Source organism: Cupressus sempervirens, chromosome 7, assembly GCF_028749045.1.
Source record: "Cupressus sempervirens isolate cs-2001-9-10 chromosome 7, ASM2874904v1, whole genome shotgun sequence".
Classification (NCBI taxonomy): Eukaryota; Viridiplantae; Streptophyta; class Pinopsida; order Cupressales; family Cupressaceae; genus Cupressus; species Cupressus sempervirens.
The window spans coordinates 883994230-884009966 of NC_143124.1; the positions used below are offsets into that span (position 1 = coordinate 883994230).

Sequence of the window (15737 nt, forward strand, 5' to 3'; positions counted from 1 at the left end):
CATGAAGGACTACTAAGCACATGAAGGATTGCTAGGCATCAACTTGTAGAATGAACAAAAATGAGCAAGATAACAAGGCAACCCAGGATGCTCCTACATCAAACAACCGAGGTTGAAAGAAATGATTCTCCTGAATCGTTGAGATGTCCCAACCTGAGTTGAATCCAGCTCAAATTGAGAAATCCATGAAGCATCTTCAATAGGTCTATTCTTCCACTTCACCAAATATTCATAGTAATCTTTTCCTCTTGTGTTCTTGCCAACTCTCTAAGCCAATATCCATTCAACTTCTTCAATCTACTTCTTAGGATAATCATTTGATACAATAACTTCATCCTTTGACTCATGATACTTATACAAATCAATAATATTCAATATAGGAGATATATCCATGTCATCAAGTAACTCAACTTCATAAGCATTACCACTATCAAAATTCTTCAAGATCTTACAAGGTCCAAATTTCTTCATCTTTAGCTTACTATATGTTCTAATTGGGAATCTTCCTTTCTTCAGATGAACCATCACCTCATCATCAACTTGAAAATTAGGGTGTCTTCTAGACTAATCAACATTCTCCTTATACTTCTGATTACTTTGTGTGAACCTCAACTTCACTTCCTTATGCAAAGACTCCATAAAATAAAAAAATTCTTCTCCTGCAGTGCTTCTCTTTTCTTCACTAGCAACATCTCTCAAATCTGATATACCTCTAGGATGTATTCTAGTAACAACCTCAAAAGGTGTCTTCCCTATACTCCTGTTCATAGAATTATTATATGAAAATTTAGCTTGTGCCAATACCATCTCCCAATTACTTGGCTTATTCCCAACTAAACATCTTAACAAATTACCCAAGCTTCTATTCACAAACTTTGCCTGACCATCTATTTCTGTATGGAATGTAGAACTAAACTTCAATTCAGTACCCATCTTCTTCCACAAAGTTGTCCAAAAGTAGCCAACAAACTTACTATCTCTATCAAAAATATACTTCTTGGTAATCCATGCAATCTCACAATCTCTTTAAAGAAAAGTTCAACAACATGCTTAGCATCTGATGTCTTCTTACATGGTATGAAATGAGCCATCTTAGAAAATCTATCCACTACAATAAATATGGAATCATACTCGTTCATTTTCTTAGGTAATCCAAGAAAAAAATTCATACTGATGTTAGTCCAAGGTTTCTCAGGAATAGTAATAAGTGTATATAAACCAGTATTTTGACTCACCCCTTTTGAAACTTGACAAAATCCACAACTCTTTACAAATTTCTAAATATCCTTATACATTTGTGGCCAATAATACTTGTCTTTCAACAAACTCAATGTCTTATCAATTCCAAAATGTCCAGCTAATCCACCACTATGCTTTTCCTTAATCAGATTCAACCTCATAGAACTTCTAGGAATACACAACTGAATACCTTTGAACAACATACCTTCTTGAATGAATTACTCATCATACTTACTTATGTGATCTATCAGATTTGGTGCTTTGCACTCTCTCCATGCCTCAGAAAAATTAGGATCGCCATCATACAACACTTTCATTTTATCAAAACTAATAACTTTAGCCTTCATTTCTATCAGCAAGGAATGTCTCCTACTCAATGCATCAACAACTCTATTAGTAACTCCACTCTTATTCTTAATGATACATGTAAAACTCTGCAAATGCTCAACCCACTTCATATGTCTCTGATTCAATTTATGTTAACTTCCCAAGTATTGTAAAGCTTTATGATTAGTATAAAACATAAACTCCTTAGGAATCAAATAATGTCTCCACTTCTTCAATGCTTGAACAATGGCATAAAATTCTTGATCATACACAAAATAATTCCTTTTAGCATCATTCAACTTTTCACCAAGGAAAGCAATAGGTTTACCTTCTTGACTTAATATAGCTCCTCTTGCATTACCACTTGCATCACATTCAACTTGAAATACTTTGTTAAAATTAGGTAAAGTTAATACAAGTAATTCAACAAACTTTTGTTTCAAAGTCTCAGAACTCTTATCAGCTCTATGTGTCTACTTGAATTCCTTTTTGTCTCCCCTCATTGTCTTAGTCATAGCATTACAAACAACACTGAAATTCTTTATAAAATTTCTATAAAAACTAGCCAAACTATGAAATGATCTTACCTCACCCACATTCTTAGGTATAGGCCATTCCAAAATTGCTTTGACCTTATAAGGGTCCATCTTCAATCCATCAGCTGAAATCACAAATCTTAGATACACAATCTTGTCTTGCATAAAAGAACACAATTTTAGATTAATCAACAACTTTTCCTCTTTCAACCTCTACAATACTTGTCTAATATGCTCAATATGTTCTTCCTTAGTCTTACTAAATATCAGAATATGATCCAAATAAACAATCACAAACTTACATTCATTAGCCTCATGAAAGTACTAGGTGCATTAGTCAAACCAAAAGGCATAACCAGCTATTCATACAAACCATATTTTGTCTTGAAAGTAGTCTTCCATTCATTACCTTCTCTAATTTTTATATTGTGATAGCCACTCTTCAAATCAATCTTTGTTTGCTCCACTCAAACAATCCATTATGTCATCCATCCTCGACATAGGAAACCTATATTTCATTATGATCTTGTTAATATCTCTAGAATCAGTACACATTCTCCATTCTCCATTCTTTTTAGGTGCTAATATAGTAGGTAAAACACATGGACTCAAGCTTTCTCTGATCAAACCTTTATGCAATAACTCATTCATTTGTTTGTTAAGTTCTTCATTCTCTGCAGGTGCTAATCTATATGATGCTTTGTTTGGTAAACTAACTCCAGGATCCAGATCCATACAATGACTCATACTTCTTACTAGAAGTAAACCATCAGGAATGCCATCAGCAATAATGTCTTTATACTCATTCAATAATTTTATAATTTCTACTGGTACTTAGCTATCACTATCTACTATCACTCAGTCATTACTAGCTTCTGTTGCTCGGTCATTACTACCAACACTTGGTCCTCTAGAAACTATGGCAAAACAAACTTGATTCTTTTTCATTTCCTTTTCAAGTTATTTCCCATGAACCATGCCAATTTTTGTAATAGTACAATTAACCTTGTTTGGACTTTCAATCAAAGGAAACAATGTTTGTTTCTTCCCATTCACCCAAAGAGTGTATTAATTCAATCTTCCATCATGCACAACATATCTATCATATTGCCAAGGTCTACCCAACAAAATATGACAACAATCCATGGCCATAATATCACACAAAACTTCATCAAAGTAATGCCCAATTTTGAATTGCACAAGGCATTTCTCACTTACCAATATCTTATGCTCATCTTTGATCCATGAAACATGATAGGGTTTGGGATGTTTCAACCTTTACAATTGCAACTTGGTAACCAGCTCTTCTAATGCCAAATTCGTAGAACTTCCACTATCAATGATCACTTTGCAACATTTTTCAGCCATCTTACATCTTGTCTTGAAAAGACTTCTCCTTAAAATAGGTTTCTCACCACTTCCCTTATTACATAAGGTTCTTCTCACCATCATATTTTCTCCAGCCTTAGGTCCACTTGGTGAACCCTCATCATCTTCTTGAATCACAACATTTCTATTACCTTGCCTACTTTTAGAGGATCTACATTCAAAAGATCTATGTCCCTCTTTACCACATCTAAAAAAATTACCATGAAATCCACTTCTAGAATAGGAATTACCTCTTACTTGGTAAGAATGACCACTTTTCCATTTGATCATTCCTTTGACATCATTCTTCCATTCAGATTTTCCTTTATCCTACATAAAACTGTCAGATCTACCACTTTCTCCATAAGATCTACCTCTGCCCCTCTGGGACCTACCAAATCTACCTCTTTGTCTTTGTTCATGCTTCTTTGTCAAGGTCTCTTTACCTTTCAAGGCATATTGATATGCTTCTTCTACACTTTTTAGCTTCACAAAACTTAGTTTATCTTGAATTATAGATCTCAATCCATTAATGTACCTTGCAATTTTCTCAACATCATCATCCACATGTCTAGATCTAATGTCTAGTCTATATAATTCCTTGGTATATTCTTTCACAACCATGTCCTTTTGTTTCAAATTTTGCATCTTTCACAACAAGCTAACTTGGTAATCAATAGGAAAGAATTTGTTCTTTACCTTGTTCACCATCTTTGGCCAAGTTTTGATCTTCTCCTTTCCTCTCCTTTGTCTATCTATTTCCAAGTGCTCCCACCATAGTGATGTATGACCTTTCAACTTAGTGATTGCAATCTTCACCTTTCTATTATCATGAGTGTTTTCATACTCAAAGAACTTCTCCATATCAGATATCCAATCCAACACAACAATGGTATCTAATTTTCTATCATAAGGAACAAATTCTATAGCAGGCTTTGAATTTTCGCTACACGACACTCGCAATAATCTTTCCTCATCTTGATCTTCTTCAAGTTCTGGATTATGGTTTGGTGCTGCTACTTCATCATCACTTACATCACCAAGATGTTCTCTCCTCTAGGTTTTCTCTACAACATCTAATCTAGCTACAATTTGTCTCAACTAATCCAATATAGCATCATCAACATTTCTTCTATGATGAACCATCTTTATAAATCAAGTTCCTACAAGATCGTAACCCTTTGTAAGTTATAGGTCAAATCCACAAATTTTCCACCCTACAACCAAATCCAAATTAGGGTTCTACATGATCCAATCTCCACAAGGATGAACCTCAAGCTCTAATACCAACTGACATAGGCAAAGGATGAATAACTAGGGCCAAAGGCTCACCTAGCTATCTAAACCATCTTGCAAGAGTTAATACAATGGAAGCAAACACAAGGAACAACAACCAAAGGAGGAAGAAGAATGAAATACTTGTAATACCCCAAAATTGGCTCATTGCTATGATAATCAACTTTGGTTTATTCAACTATTCCTAAGTCCTATTTTACTAGGCAATTCTAATTCTAATAATTGCTACTTGACGTAGGTGTGAAATGTAGAAAAGCATAATTTGCATTAATCACACTATTTATTTAATTCTTAAGTATCAGCTCAAATTAGCTACATAAACCTATTGATTTAATTTAATTTAATTATAAGTGTTCTACTTTAATTAAATTAAAATCACCTCTTTAGCTAATGTACAAAGGAATTAAATACATTTAATTTAATAAGATACCTCTTCTTTTTAATTATCAAATTTAATTATTTAATTAATTAAAGTTATTCAATTATGAGCTCATATTCTATTTTATTAAACTAAATATTCTTGAAAAGGGATCAACTCAAATTATCACTCAAAAAGGAACTAGTTAACTCCTTTTATCACTCAAAAAGGACTCAGTTAACTCCTTTTATCACTCAAAAAGGACTCAATTAACTCCTTTTATCACTCAAAGGCAACCAATTAACTCCCTTTTCATGAGGAAGTTACCTTTATGACTGGCTCTCCTCTTCAATCTTGATCATTCATTTTGGTTAATCTCGATCGTCAATCACCTCTTGGATTCTGTAAAATAAGCTCTCCATTCCTCATTATAGAGAATGAATTTTGAAATTTGCATCGAATTTATGCTAAAATTCTTACTCAGTTTGCTCACATTTGCATAGCTTTATTTCTTTCATTGTAATATCATTTAGATTTTAAATATGCATCTATTTAGCATACTATGCTTCTTCATTTCTTAGATTAATAATTGCATCTCTCATCTAGATTAATTGCACTTTCTTTTAGCTACATAAATCTTTCGTTCTAGAGGTTTGGTTGCCCTCTTCTCATTTTGAGAGCAAAGGCATAATCCTTCTAGTTAAAAGGCAATAGGTCACTCTATTAGACTTTTCAAATAAAAAATAAAATTTTTATTTCAAGATGATCTCATAGGTAATGACCATGTTGAATTGTATGTGAGGATCAGAGGCCCCCCAATTTCACATATACATTTTTGTGCCCATCGTGGGGCAGGAAAAATCAAATTTTCTAGCCTCGATTATTCTATTTTTTGCACTTTTTATGATTTTTTTTTTCTAGATTTTTGCATGAGAAATCTCATTTTCATGCAAGAAACTAAAGATTTTGCCTCCTTCATTGCACTTTCTTAGAAAAAAAATTGCATAAATGCACATTTCCTTGCGCGGTGCAAGCCATTTTCTCACATAGGCCTATGCATGATCTTCCACAAAATCTTGCAACAACATATGCAAATACAGTATTCAGAATTTGGAATTTAGAATTCAGATTTATCATTATGCATTTGACTAATGGTGTTTTCTGAAGCATTTTTATTTCTAATTTCTATTTTTTTTCCTATAGTTTAACAGTGGTTTGCAAGACATTTTAAAAAATCTATAATTTTTTTTAAAAAAGAGTATTTTTTGAATTTTGACTTTTGACTTTTTCATAGGTTTTGGCATTTTAAAGCTATCTAATCTGTATAAAAAAGAACAAAAAAAGTTAAAATTTATTTTCCCACAGTTAAGCTTCCATTTGACTAATGGTATTTTTCAAAGCATTTTATTTCTAATTTCTGGTTTTCAATAGCTTAACAGTGGTTTGTAGGACACTTGACGAAGATACCTTTTATCTAGACACTTCAAACATATACTAACTATGTGAATGCAGGATGCTTGTCAAAGATATGCATGACGAAGATTTGTTTCAAACCCACATAAATGTTGTGTCTTGTTTTACTGCTTTTCACACTTAGTATAAATAGGACTTGTGAACTTCATACGGTGCAAGACATGAGAATAGGGGAGTACGCTCTTTACCACTTGGAGGTCATGACCAAGGGTAAATAAAAAACCTAGAAGCCTCTAAAAGATGACATCCAAGGGAGAGAAGCAAGTTAGTGGTTCTCCCAAATGAAGCCTTTAATGAAGAGATGATGATTTCCTTTTAGGGGATCAAAGTCTTTGAATAGGACAAGGTGGGATTGATTAAGCTAACTCAATGATTAACATGTCTTGCATGTTTGGGTGAGGAAATGAGGTAGAGGAGTATGCTCTTTCCCCTTGAGAGAAATTAGAAACTTTGACCCTTAGATCTGAACCACCAGTCTAAGTCAATCCTTTAGAGGGCCTACCAGAGTGATCCAACCTTTGGGGACGACTCAAGTGAGAACACTCCTTTTGCCAAAGATTCCACCTCACTATAATAAAGAAGCTTTGTTGAGTGAAAGACTCCAAAGCCATATTAATTTCCTTTTCTTCATTTTGATATCACATATCAGGAAGAGGCTTTGTAAACTACAATGGTTGGTGGTAGCCCCAATCTTGCTAGTCAAGAGCGTGCACTTACAGATGTTGGCGTGGGTTATTGGCCTCAACCTCTCTTGCAAAGCCACTAGGGATTAGTATGAATGGAGTCCAAGTAAAAACTTTTTAGTTAGTTGCTACCTAGTTCACCTCTGAAAGGAGGCATAATCTTTGTGCAAGGAGGGGGAAGAATCTCTCTTGTAGAACTCACCATAGGCATGCAACTGGGCATTGGAAGGTGGTATATGTGCTTGACCCCTACCAAAAGGGTGTTCATTTAGTGTATATGTTATTAAGCCCTCTAAATTGATGGGGACACAACCCAACAACCAGAATAGACACAATAGAAAGGGGAAATTATATTAACTGAGAAAATAAGCTGGTACAAATAGTGCAGAGAAAATAAACTCAAAACATGCCCTGCGGGCTTACAATAGCATAAATCTGGAGAATATTTCTCCTTTTAGCACCTCCTCTCAAGCTCCAATCCGAACTGCCTTTTAAAATGCCAAAAATCTCCTTAAATAGACCCCGGAGGGTTAAGGACTAGGAGTACATTCTAGAAAGTGCTAGTAGGCATCCACCGACAAAATAGAAGGTTTCAAAAGCTGCGTTAGAAGTCGGTGCAATTCTAGAAGAATCCAGAAACGGTAGCCAAACTTCCGAGAGGCATAACTTTTGAACCGTAGCTCCGATTGACAAACCGTTTACATTTTCAGAAAGCTCTCGAAGCGCTCTATAGCCCTATGGACAAGCTTTGCTCGTCCCCCATTTTTTGACCCTTTTCAAGGTCATTTAATGCCCCAAACCTGACTTTGAAGCATTCTTAGGGGGTCTCCAAAACCCGAAAAATTGCAATAACTTTCAAACCGTGGGGCCTTTTGACCTGATTCTTTTTCTAGAATGCTCTAAATCTCGATTACATTCATCTGGCCAAGTCACACCTTCTAGGTCACCAAAATGATGGTCAAATTGCATGCTCCTATTTTTTCGGGATTTTTAAATGCACTGATAGTTGAACTATGAGAGTTGGAACCTTTATTTGAGCCAAATAGGTATCCAAAAATGTAAAGACATAAAATAGAAACTAAGTCTAAGTACATTTTTTTGGGTGAAACAGGATTGCCCTTATACCTCTGGATGCTCCTGCATCATAAATACACCAAAAACATGGGTGCCTTTTAGGGGTGACATAGAAGTGTGAGGTGCACACATGCACATAAGTTGTGGGACAAAGGTTTTGTCTTCTCTACCAATTTTTTGTTTTAGGGATAAAAGTGTGTTTGTTATTGAGTCTTTAAACATTGTCCAAACCTATCAAAAAAACTAAACTTCAAGACTCCCCCACCCCTCTGAGTTGCCTTGTTCTCAGTTGGGTTGTTTGAAACTACTACTTGGTTCCCGTGTTTATCTGAAAACTAATTGTCTTGTTCAAAACAACCAAAATGCGATCCAAAACTTGAAAACAATCTTACTTCTTGTCTAAAATCTATCAAAACAACTAACAATTTGTCCACAATAGTCTAAAACTTGCAAAAATCACTTCAAAATTTAGTATCTACTTGTGCTCTAAGTCTGGTCTATTATCTACAACATTTTACCTCTTTTCTATCTACAAACAATGTCAAACAATGGCTTCTTGTTAGCTAATGACTTGTGACCTACACATAAACTAGTCTTGTCTCTTGTTCACTTCGTCTTTGGTCTTTGGTGCTTTTCATACTCTATGTCACAATAGTCATAATCTTTGGTTGTTCTAGCCATTAAATAGATGACTTGTACCTTAGTATATAGTACCATTATCTTGCTTTGTTTTTGAGACAATGTTCTAGTCTGGTCCTTATTCAAGCTTTCATTTTTTGTCCTTGTTTATGACTGTGGCAACAAGAAGTGGCAAAGTTTTTTATCCCCAAAGACCTAGATGAGGTATAGCTAAGGGTACTAATCATGGCAAAGGTCACTCTTTAGTCCATACACAATATATCCTAGTTCATCTAGTGATGAATCTTCATGATCCCCCTCACCTATTAGATCATCTTAGGTCCATAGAACATTCTCTATAAACTTCCATCAAACTAGGAATCCCTTGTATCAAGAGGATCTTGAAACTAGAAAATGTCCCACATCTCCAAACAACACATCTAAATTCTTTTTCAAAGGACCTTTCTAGTCACAACATACTAAAACTGAACACATTCCAAAAATGGCTAATTATGAACCTAAACATAGTGAACATAGTAGAAATCAAGAACAACATAGGAATGACGAAGAAAAAGACCATATCATCAATGAGGATAAAGAAGAGGTGGAAATACTTCCCAAACACATAGCAAAGTGTTGTAAAGACAAAAAATTTCAAAAGGTCATGGAAATTTTTCTCAATGAAGAAAAAGAAAAATACTTTCTCAAACTTTCCCAAGGGGGAGCTAAGCTACCACATCATTTCAATGTGGAAACTATCATCACACCTAAAGTGGAAACTAAGACTTCCAAACTCCAAAAATAACTAAAAATTATGCAAGATCAACTAGCTCAGATGATGCATGAGAAAGACAAACCCACAAAAACATACACATTAGATGCTCTTTGTCCATTTCCATTTGACAAGAGCATAGACATGCCTCCTTTTCCAAGAGGAGTAGAGTTACCTAAGTATGATAAATACTTTGTAACTATCGAACCCCAAGATCATTTGTGGGAATTCAGTGCCTTATCTATGGAATTTTTGCATAATCAGATGTATGTCATGCATTTATTCCCAAGAAGTCTAGGTGGTTAGGCTATGGAGTGGTTTTCATAATTGCCTCCTAGTATCAAAACATTTGATGAAATTGCCAACTTGTTTGTCCAAAAATATTCTCATAACATTCAACACCCTATTAACCTTTGAGATTTGTGTAGTCTTAAGTAGAAGGTTGGGGAACCTTTCCTCACATTCCTTCAGAGGTGGAGACAACTTTATACTAAATACTCATGCAAAATCCCAGAAATAGAGAAACTTGACATCTTTATGGATAACCTCCTACTTGGTTTTGGATATAGAGTCCAACTTCAAGGTCCAAACACCTTTGAGGACATGGTCACATAGGCTATCTGCATAGAGGAATTCATGGTCAAGAAGGGTGAACTTACTTTTCAAAAGGACACAAAACAAGGCTTCACCTCTAACAAGGACAAACCCAAGTACATCAACAAGAACCAAGAAATTGTACATGATGGGGTTGTTGAGAGTGTCACTCCTAAGCCTACTAAGGCAACATTTAATCTCATAAATAGTCTTAATGTGGCCAAGAATATTGAGAAACCTCTTCCTGATAACAAGACATCTAGGAATAGACTAAGAAACTCATGGGCTACATGCCCTAAATGAGAGTATACACCTTTGGGTGAACCTTTGGATGTGGTTTAAAAAAACTTGTTACAAAATAACCTTATTTCACCATTGGACAACTTTCATCCTTATGATCCACAACCACACCCACCATGGTGGAATGAAATTGCATTTTGCAAGTACCACCAAAATAAGGGGCACAAAACTAGCAACTGCATAGACCTACATCACAAAGTCTAGAACATGATTGATGATGGTGACATTGTGGTCAACAAACATAACAAGAACTCAGATCACAAGGCTTTCAAAGAGCCCTTCCTGGCTTATGAAAAAGGAGAGAGCTCAAAACCAAAACCTAACAACAAGGTCAACTATGCATGCTCTAATGACACCAATGTGATCAACATGGTTGACCATATGGATTTTGAGTACTATGACATAATTACCATTAAGGGAAAGCAAGATACCACTAAACCCAAGACACCATTTGTCTTGAGGGGCCCTACTTCCAATGCAATGGGCAACACATCTTTGCAACACTGTGCCAATGTTGTTATACATCTCATGTGAAGTTGGTACTCAAAGGCCCTACACCCTCTACTTTTGATCTTGAACAACATAAAGAGAAAACTGTTGCTAGTCCATTTGGAAAAGGTACAAAACTCATGTCAAATTCAACAACAACTAGCTATAGTGTCCTCGATCAATTAAAATGAACTAACACTCAAATCACAATCTTTGAGCTACTTAAAATCTTGCCTACTCATAGGAAGATTCTGGGCAAAGCCCTCACTGAGGCAAATGTTCCTCAAGATCTTGATCTTGAGTGAGTTCAATCTATGGTAGGTCACCTAACCTCACCCTACTTTATGTCCTTCTCTAAGGAGGATGATAACTCAATGAGTCATCCACACAATCAACCTCTACACATTGAGGTCATGATACATCAGACACGTGTTCATCAAGTACTCATCGATAATGGCAATGAGCCAATTTTGGGGTGTTACAATACTTTTATTGATTCTTCAAATATTTAATATACATACCCAATTGTAAGGCCCTCTAGGTTACGACCAATTACAAATACATTCACATTCAAAGATCCAACTACAAATTCACACTTTCAGTTTTGGTCTGCAATCTACTCCCAAAAACTTGCTTAACTCTAAGCCTAAAAACTCTATATATACTTGCCAAAATGGCTTATAGATTATTCTATAACATTACATAAGAGGAGGGCTGACCCAACAACAGTCTAGACACATCCCAAGAAAATATTTTAACAAAATGTCATGATCAAAAATAAATCCTACAAGTCAGCTCACAAAAATCGTGTCCAAATGCTGACACTCAGCATACATTGGGTAAGTTATCACATGAAGAAACACTTGGCATACACTAGGTAACTTGGCACATGAAGAGCCACTCGGCATACACTGGGTAACTCAGCATATGAAAGAATTGCTATAGTAACTTGGCACATGAAGGACTGTCAGGCACATGAAGGACTACTAGGCACATAAAGGAACTGCTAGGCACATGAAGGACTGCTAGGCTCATGAAGGACTAGTAGGTGTAATACCCCAAAATTGGCTCATTGCCGTTATACCAATTCTAGTCTATTTCTGATAATTCCAAAGTCCTATTCTAATAGGCAATTCTCATTCTGCTATTCGCTACTTGACTTAATTGTCAGATGCAGAAAAACCCTAATCTACATTCATCATATTTCTTATTTAATTCCTATAGTACGTACTCATATTAGTTGCATTAAACCTACTTGATTAATATTTAATTTAATTATTAAGTATTTATACTTTAATTAAATTAAATTATATCCTAAGGCTAATATAGTATGGAATTAAATTTATTTAATTTAATAAATATGCCTATCTTAATTAATTAAATGTAATTATTTAATTAAATGAGAAAGGTATTTCTAATTAATTAAAAGAAATTATTTAATTAAATAGAGTACTTACTTCTAAATAATTAAACAAAGTTATTTAATTAAATGGGAAGACATTCCTAATTAATTAAATAAAGTTATTTAATTAAACAAAAGTGTCTCTAATTAATTAAAGATTATTTAATTAAATAGAAAAAGTAATTATGAAAGCATATTTCATTTTATTAAATTAAATATCTCAACAAAACCTCTCTCCAGTTCAAAAAAGGGGAATTTCCAGTTCACTATTGATCAAAAATGAGTTAACACAGTTAACTCCTTTTTCTACTCAAATTAAAACAGTTAACTCCTTATTTATCTCAAATTAAGTCTGTTAACTCCCTTTAACTTGGGAATCTCCCTTTATGACTGAAACTCATCTTCAATCCTGACCATTGATCTGAATCGATCTCAACCGTTGATGGATTCCAGGAAACTCTATTTAAGAGACCCTCATCTCTTCATTTGGAGGAGGATGAATTGATTTGCTATCGAATTGCTGTTGAAATTCATGCTCATATTTACTTCCATTTCTTGCACACATTCTCATTTATAGTTTAATCTCATTTTAGTTTAATCATGCATATGCTTAATCTAGTTTGCTTCATTTGTTCTTAGATTACATTGCATCTTTCATTTTCTTAGATTAATCCGTATACTCATTCTTAACTTAATTCCATTGTCAAATCCTTCATTCTTAGAGGGTCTGGTTGCCTACACCTCGATTTTGAGGATATTAACAGGCAAAATCCCTTTAGATAGAAGGCAACAGGTCGCTTTGCAGGGCAAATTTTGGATGTACAATTCAATGTTCATTCCGCGATGAATCCGCAAATAAGGACCGTGTTGAAGTGTGTGTGTTAGTATAGACCACATTTTCACGCATACATTTCTGGCGCCTACCATGGGGCCAGGAAAATCAAATTTTTTGGCCTCTTTTTGTATTTTTTAAATCATTTTTTTTGTTCTCTGTCCGTACTGTTCCGTACAGGTTCGAATCTTCGCGCGAAACTGTTCATTTTTGTGCGAGGATATAGAATCTTTGCACGAAGATTCTTTCCACATTGCGCGAGAAAGTTCTTCGGCGCGCAAATCTTCGTGTGAGCTAAATTTAATCTCGTGCGAGCCAGATTTGATTTCGCGCGGGCCATTAAACTTCTTTGCGCAGACTATCAAGAATTTCACGCGAAGCTCTGCTGATAGAGGCAAAATTTTTTTGCATTGATTTGCTTGTTTTTCTGATTTTTCTGTTGACTGTTAGTAGTTTCTAGTGTTTCTGTGTTTTGTCTTGATTTTTTTTTTGAACAGCATAATAGCAGTTTCAAGAATAATGGGAAAAGCGTGCTAAAGTTGTCAGGAACAGGTAAGAATCTACTAAGCGCATTGCAAGGATCACTAGGTAATCTTCATCAGCTGATAACATTTCATTTGGATCTAAAACAAACATCTTTCGTGTCGAGCTTGTGTGTTTCCTTCTGTACTTCTATTTTACAACACATGCATAAACTCATACTAGGGTGTAATCTCTATTAGTATTCATTTAGCAGGCTTAGTCTTTAGTGATAGATCTGATTAACTATCTTGGGTTATTGGACTCGCTAATCCGCCGGCCCCTCGTTCCATCCTGTGGTTGCAAGCTCAGCGCCACGTTAAATAGGGGAGGGGTCTATAGGACATAAGCGTTGAAGGCTCCACAAGGCAACCCTTTTGTGCTTTTTAGAACTCACTAATTTCTGAGTTGTGGACTCGTTTTGGCTTGTGTGAGGGGTTAAATGTTCCACATATTTGGACTCACCTCACATTAGTTAAAGCGTTAAGTGTATCACCTTGGGCTTTTTTATTACTTTTAGATAGATTTGCTTTCAGGAATTAACATCTGTACACACATAGTAATTAAGCCCCCATGAACACTATTCGTGGATCTTGAGGGAGTGGGTTCCTAGTGAAACTCCTCTCTAAGATGGATTCCTTATGGGTGGGGAGGATACTTTGAGCATCTCGTAGATAGATGAATCTTTGACTTGTTGATTAAGGCATCCTTTCTCTGGAGAGGTTGATAGATCACAGGAAGATGATATCATAGATCTTTAAGGGATAATCTTAGTCTAGCGTGTCAGATTAATCTGTTTGCTTTGAATGAGCTAAAGGTGAAAAGGTGTCAGAACCTTGAATTTGGAAGCTAAGTCCCCTTGTGGTATACTATTGTGAGTCGGTCACCTTTAGAGAGGGTTAACCATAGCAGACAATCCCTCTATAGGGAAAACTGTGATGACGGAACCTCAAGCGGTAATAGCCATTTTCACCATGGTAGTGACAACCGCTATATAAATTTCCTTGTGGAAGAAATCTCCATGAGTGTGGTTCACTGTGGGTTGTCAAATCTCCCTAGCAGGTCTTGAAGATTAAGTTCTCAGACTGTGTCAAAACCTCGGTGCGCTGGGATTGGAGGTCACCCCTGTGAGCCATAAAAGTTGCAGAGTCAAACCATTATTAAATGCCTTAGAGAAGCCAACTTTTATTTTTCTAAGGAACATGTGCGATGATAGCAAAACTCTTTGAAAATGTACACAAATAGCTCTCTTATGGATTAAACACAAACTAAGTTACTTGATTGTTCATGTGCAAGGTTGCTTTTTCCCTTGCTCATTGTTTTCGAACATGCTTGAAATCACTTGCTTGCTGTTCTACGTGCCTGTTTATCTACTTGGTTATTGGATCGATCAAAAATTTTGTCAAAATTAGTCGATGTTGTGAAATTGTTTTGTCCGTTCGTGCGAAATCATTTTGGTTTTGTGCAAAATCATTTTTCTCTCGCGCGAAATCATTTGGATCTCGTGCGAAGCCATTTTTCCCTCGCGCAAAATTAAAGTTCTGTTGCACATCTTTGCGCGATATAGAAACATTCTCGCGTGAAATTAAAAACTGTTACTGATCTTCGCGCGAGACATAAATATCTTCGTGCGGGCTGTAAAACTTCTTCGCACGACCTGTAAAGGTTTTTCGCACGAAGTTTTGTATCAGCATTTATAATCTGGGTCTGTTTTAGCTATCTGCAGCCCGCACACTGTCCTTTTTTGCATCCATTTATTGCTCTTTGTTTGCAATCAGTCCTGGAACAGTGACACTTTGCTTAATTAAAAACTTGTGTCTTATACCTTGACTAGTCTCGTCTCATACATCCTCGTCT

General features: G+C 35.5%; 1 pseudogene; it reads left to right on the plus strand.

Moving 5' to 3' along the window:
- LOC149550312 (mannan endo-1,4-beta-mannosidase 6-like) overlaps nucleotides 1-13775 on the plus strand; it is a 92189-nt pseudogene extending 78414 nt beyond the window's left edge.
- The last annotated feature ends 1962 nt before the right edge of the window (nucleotides 13776-15737 follow it).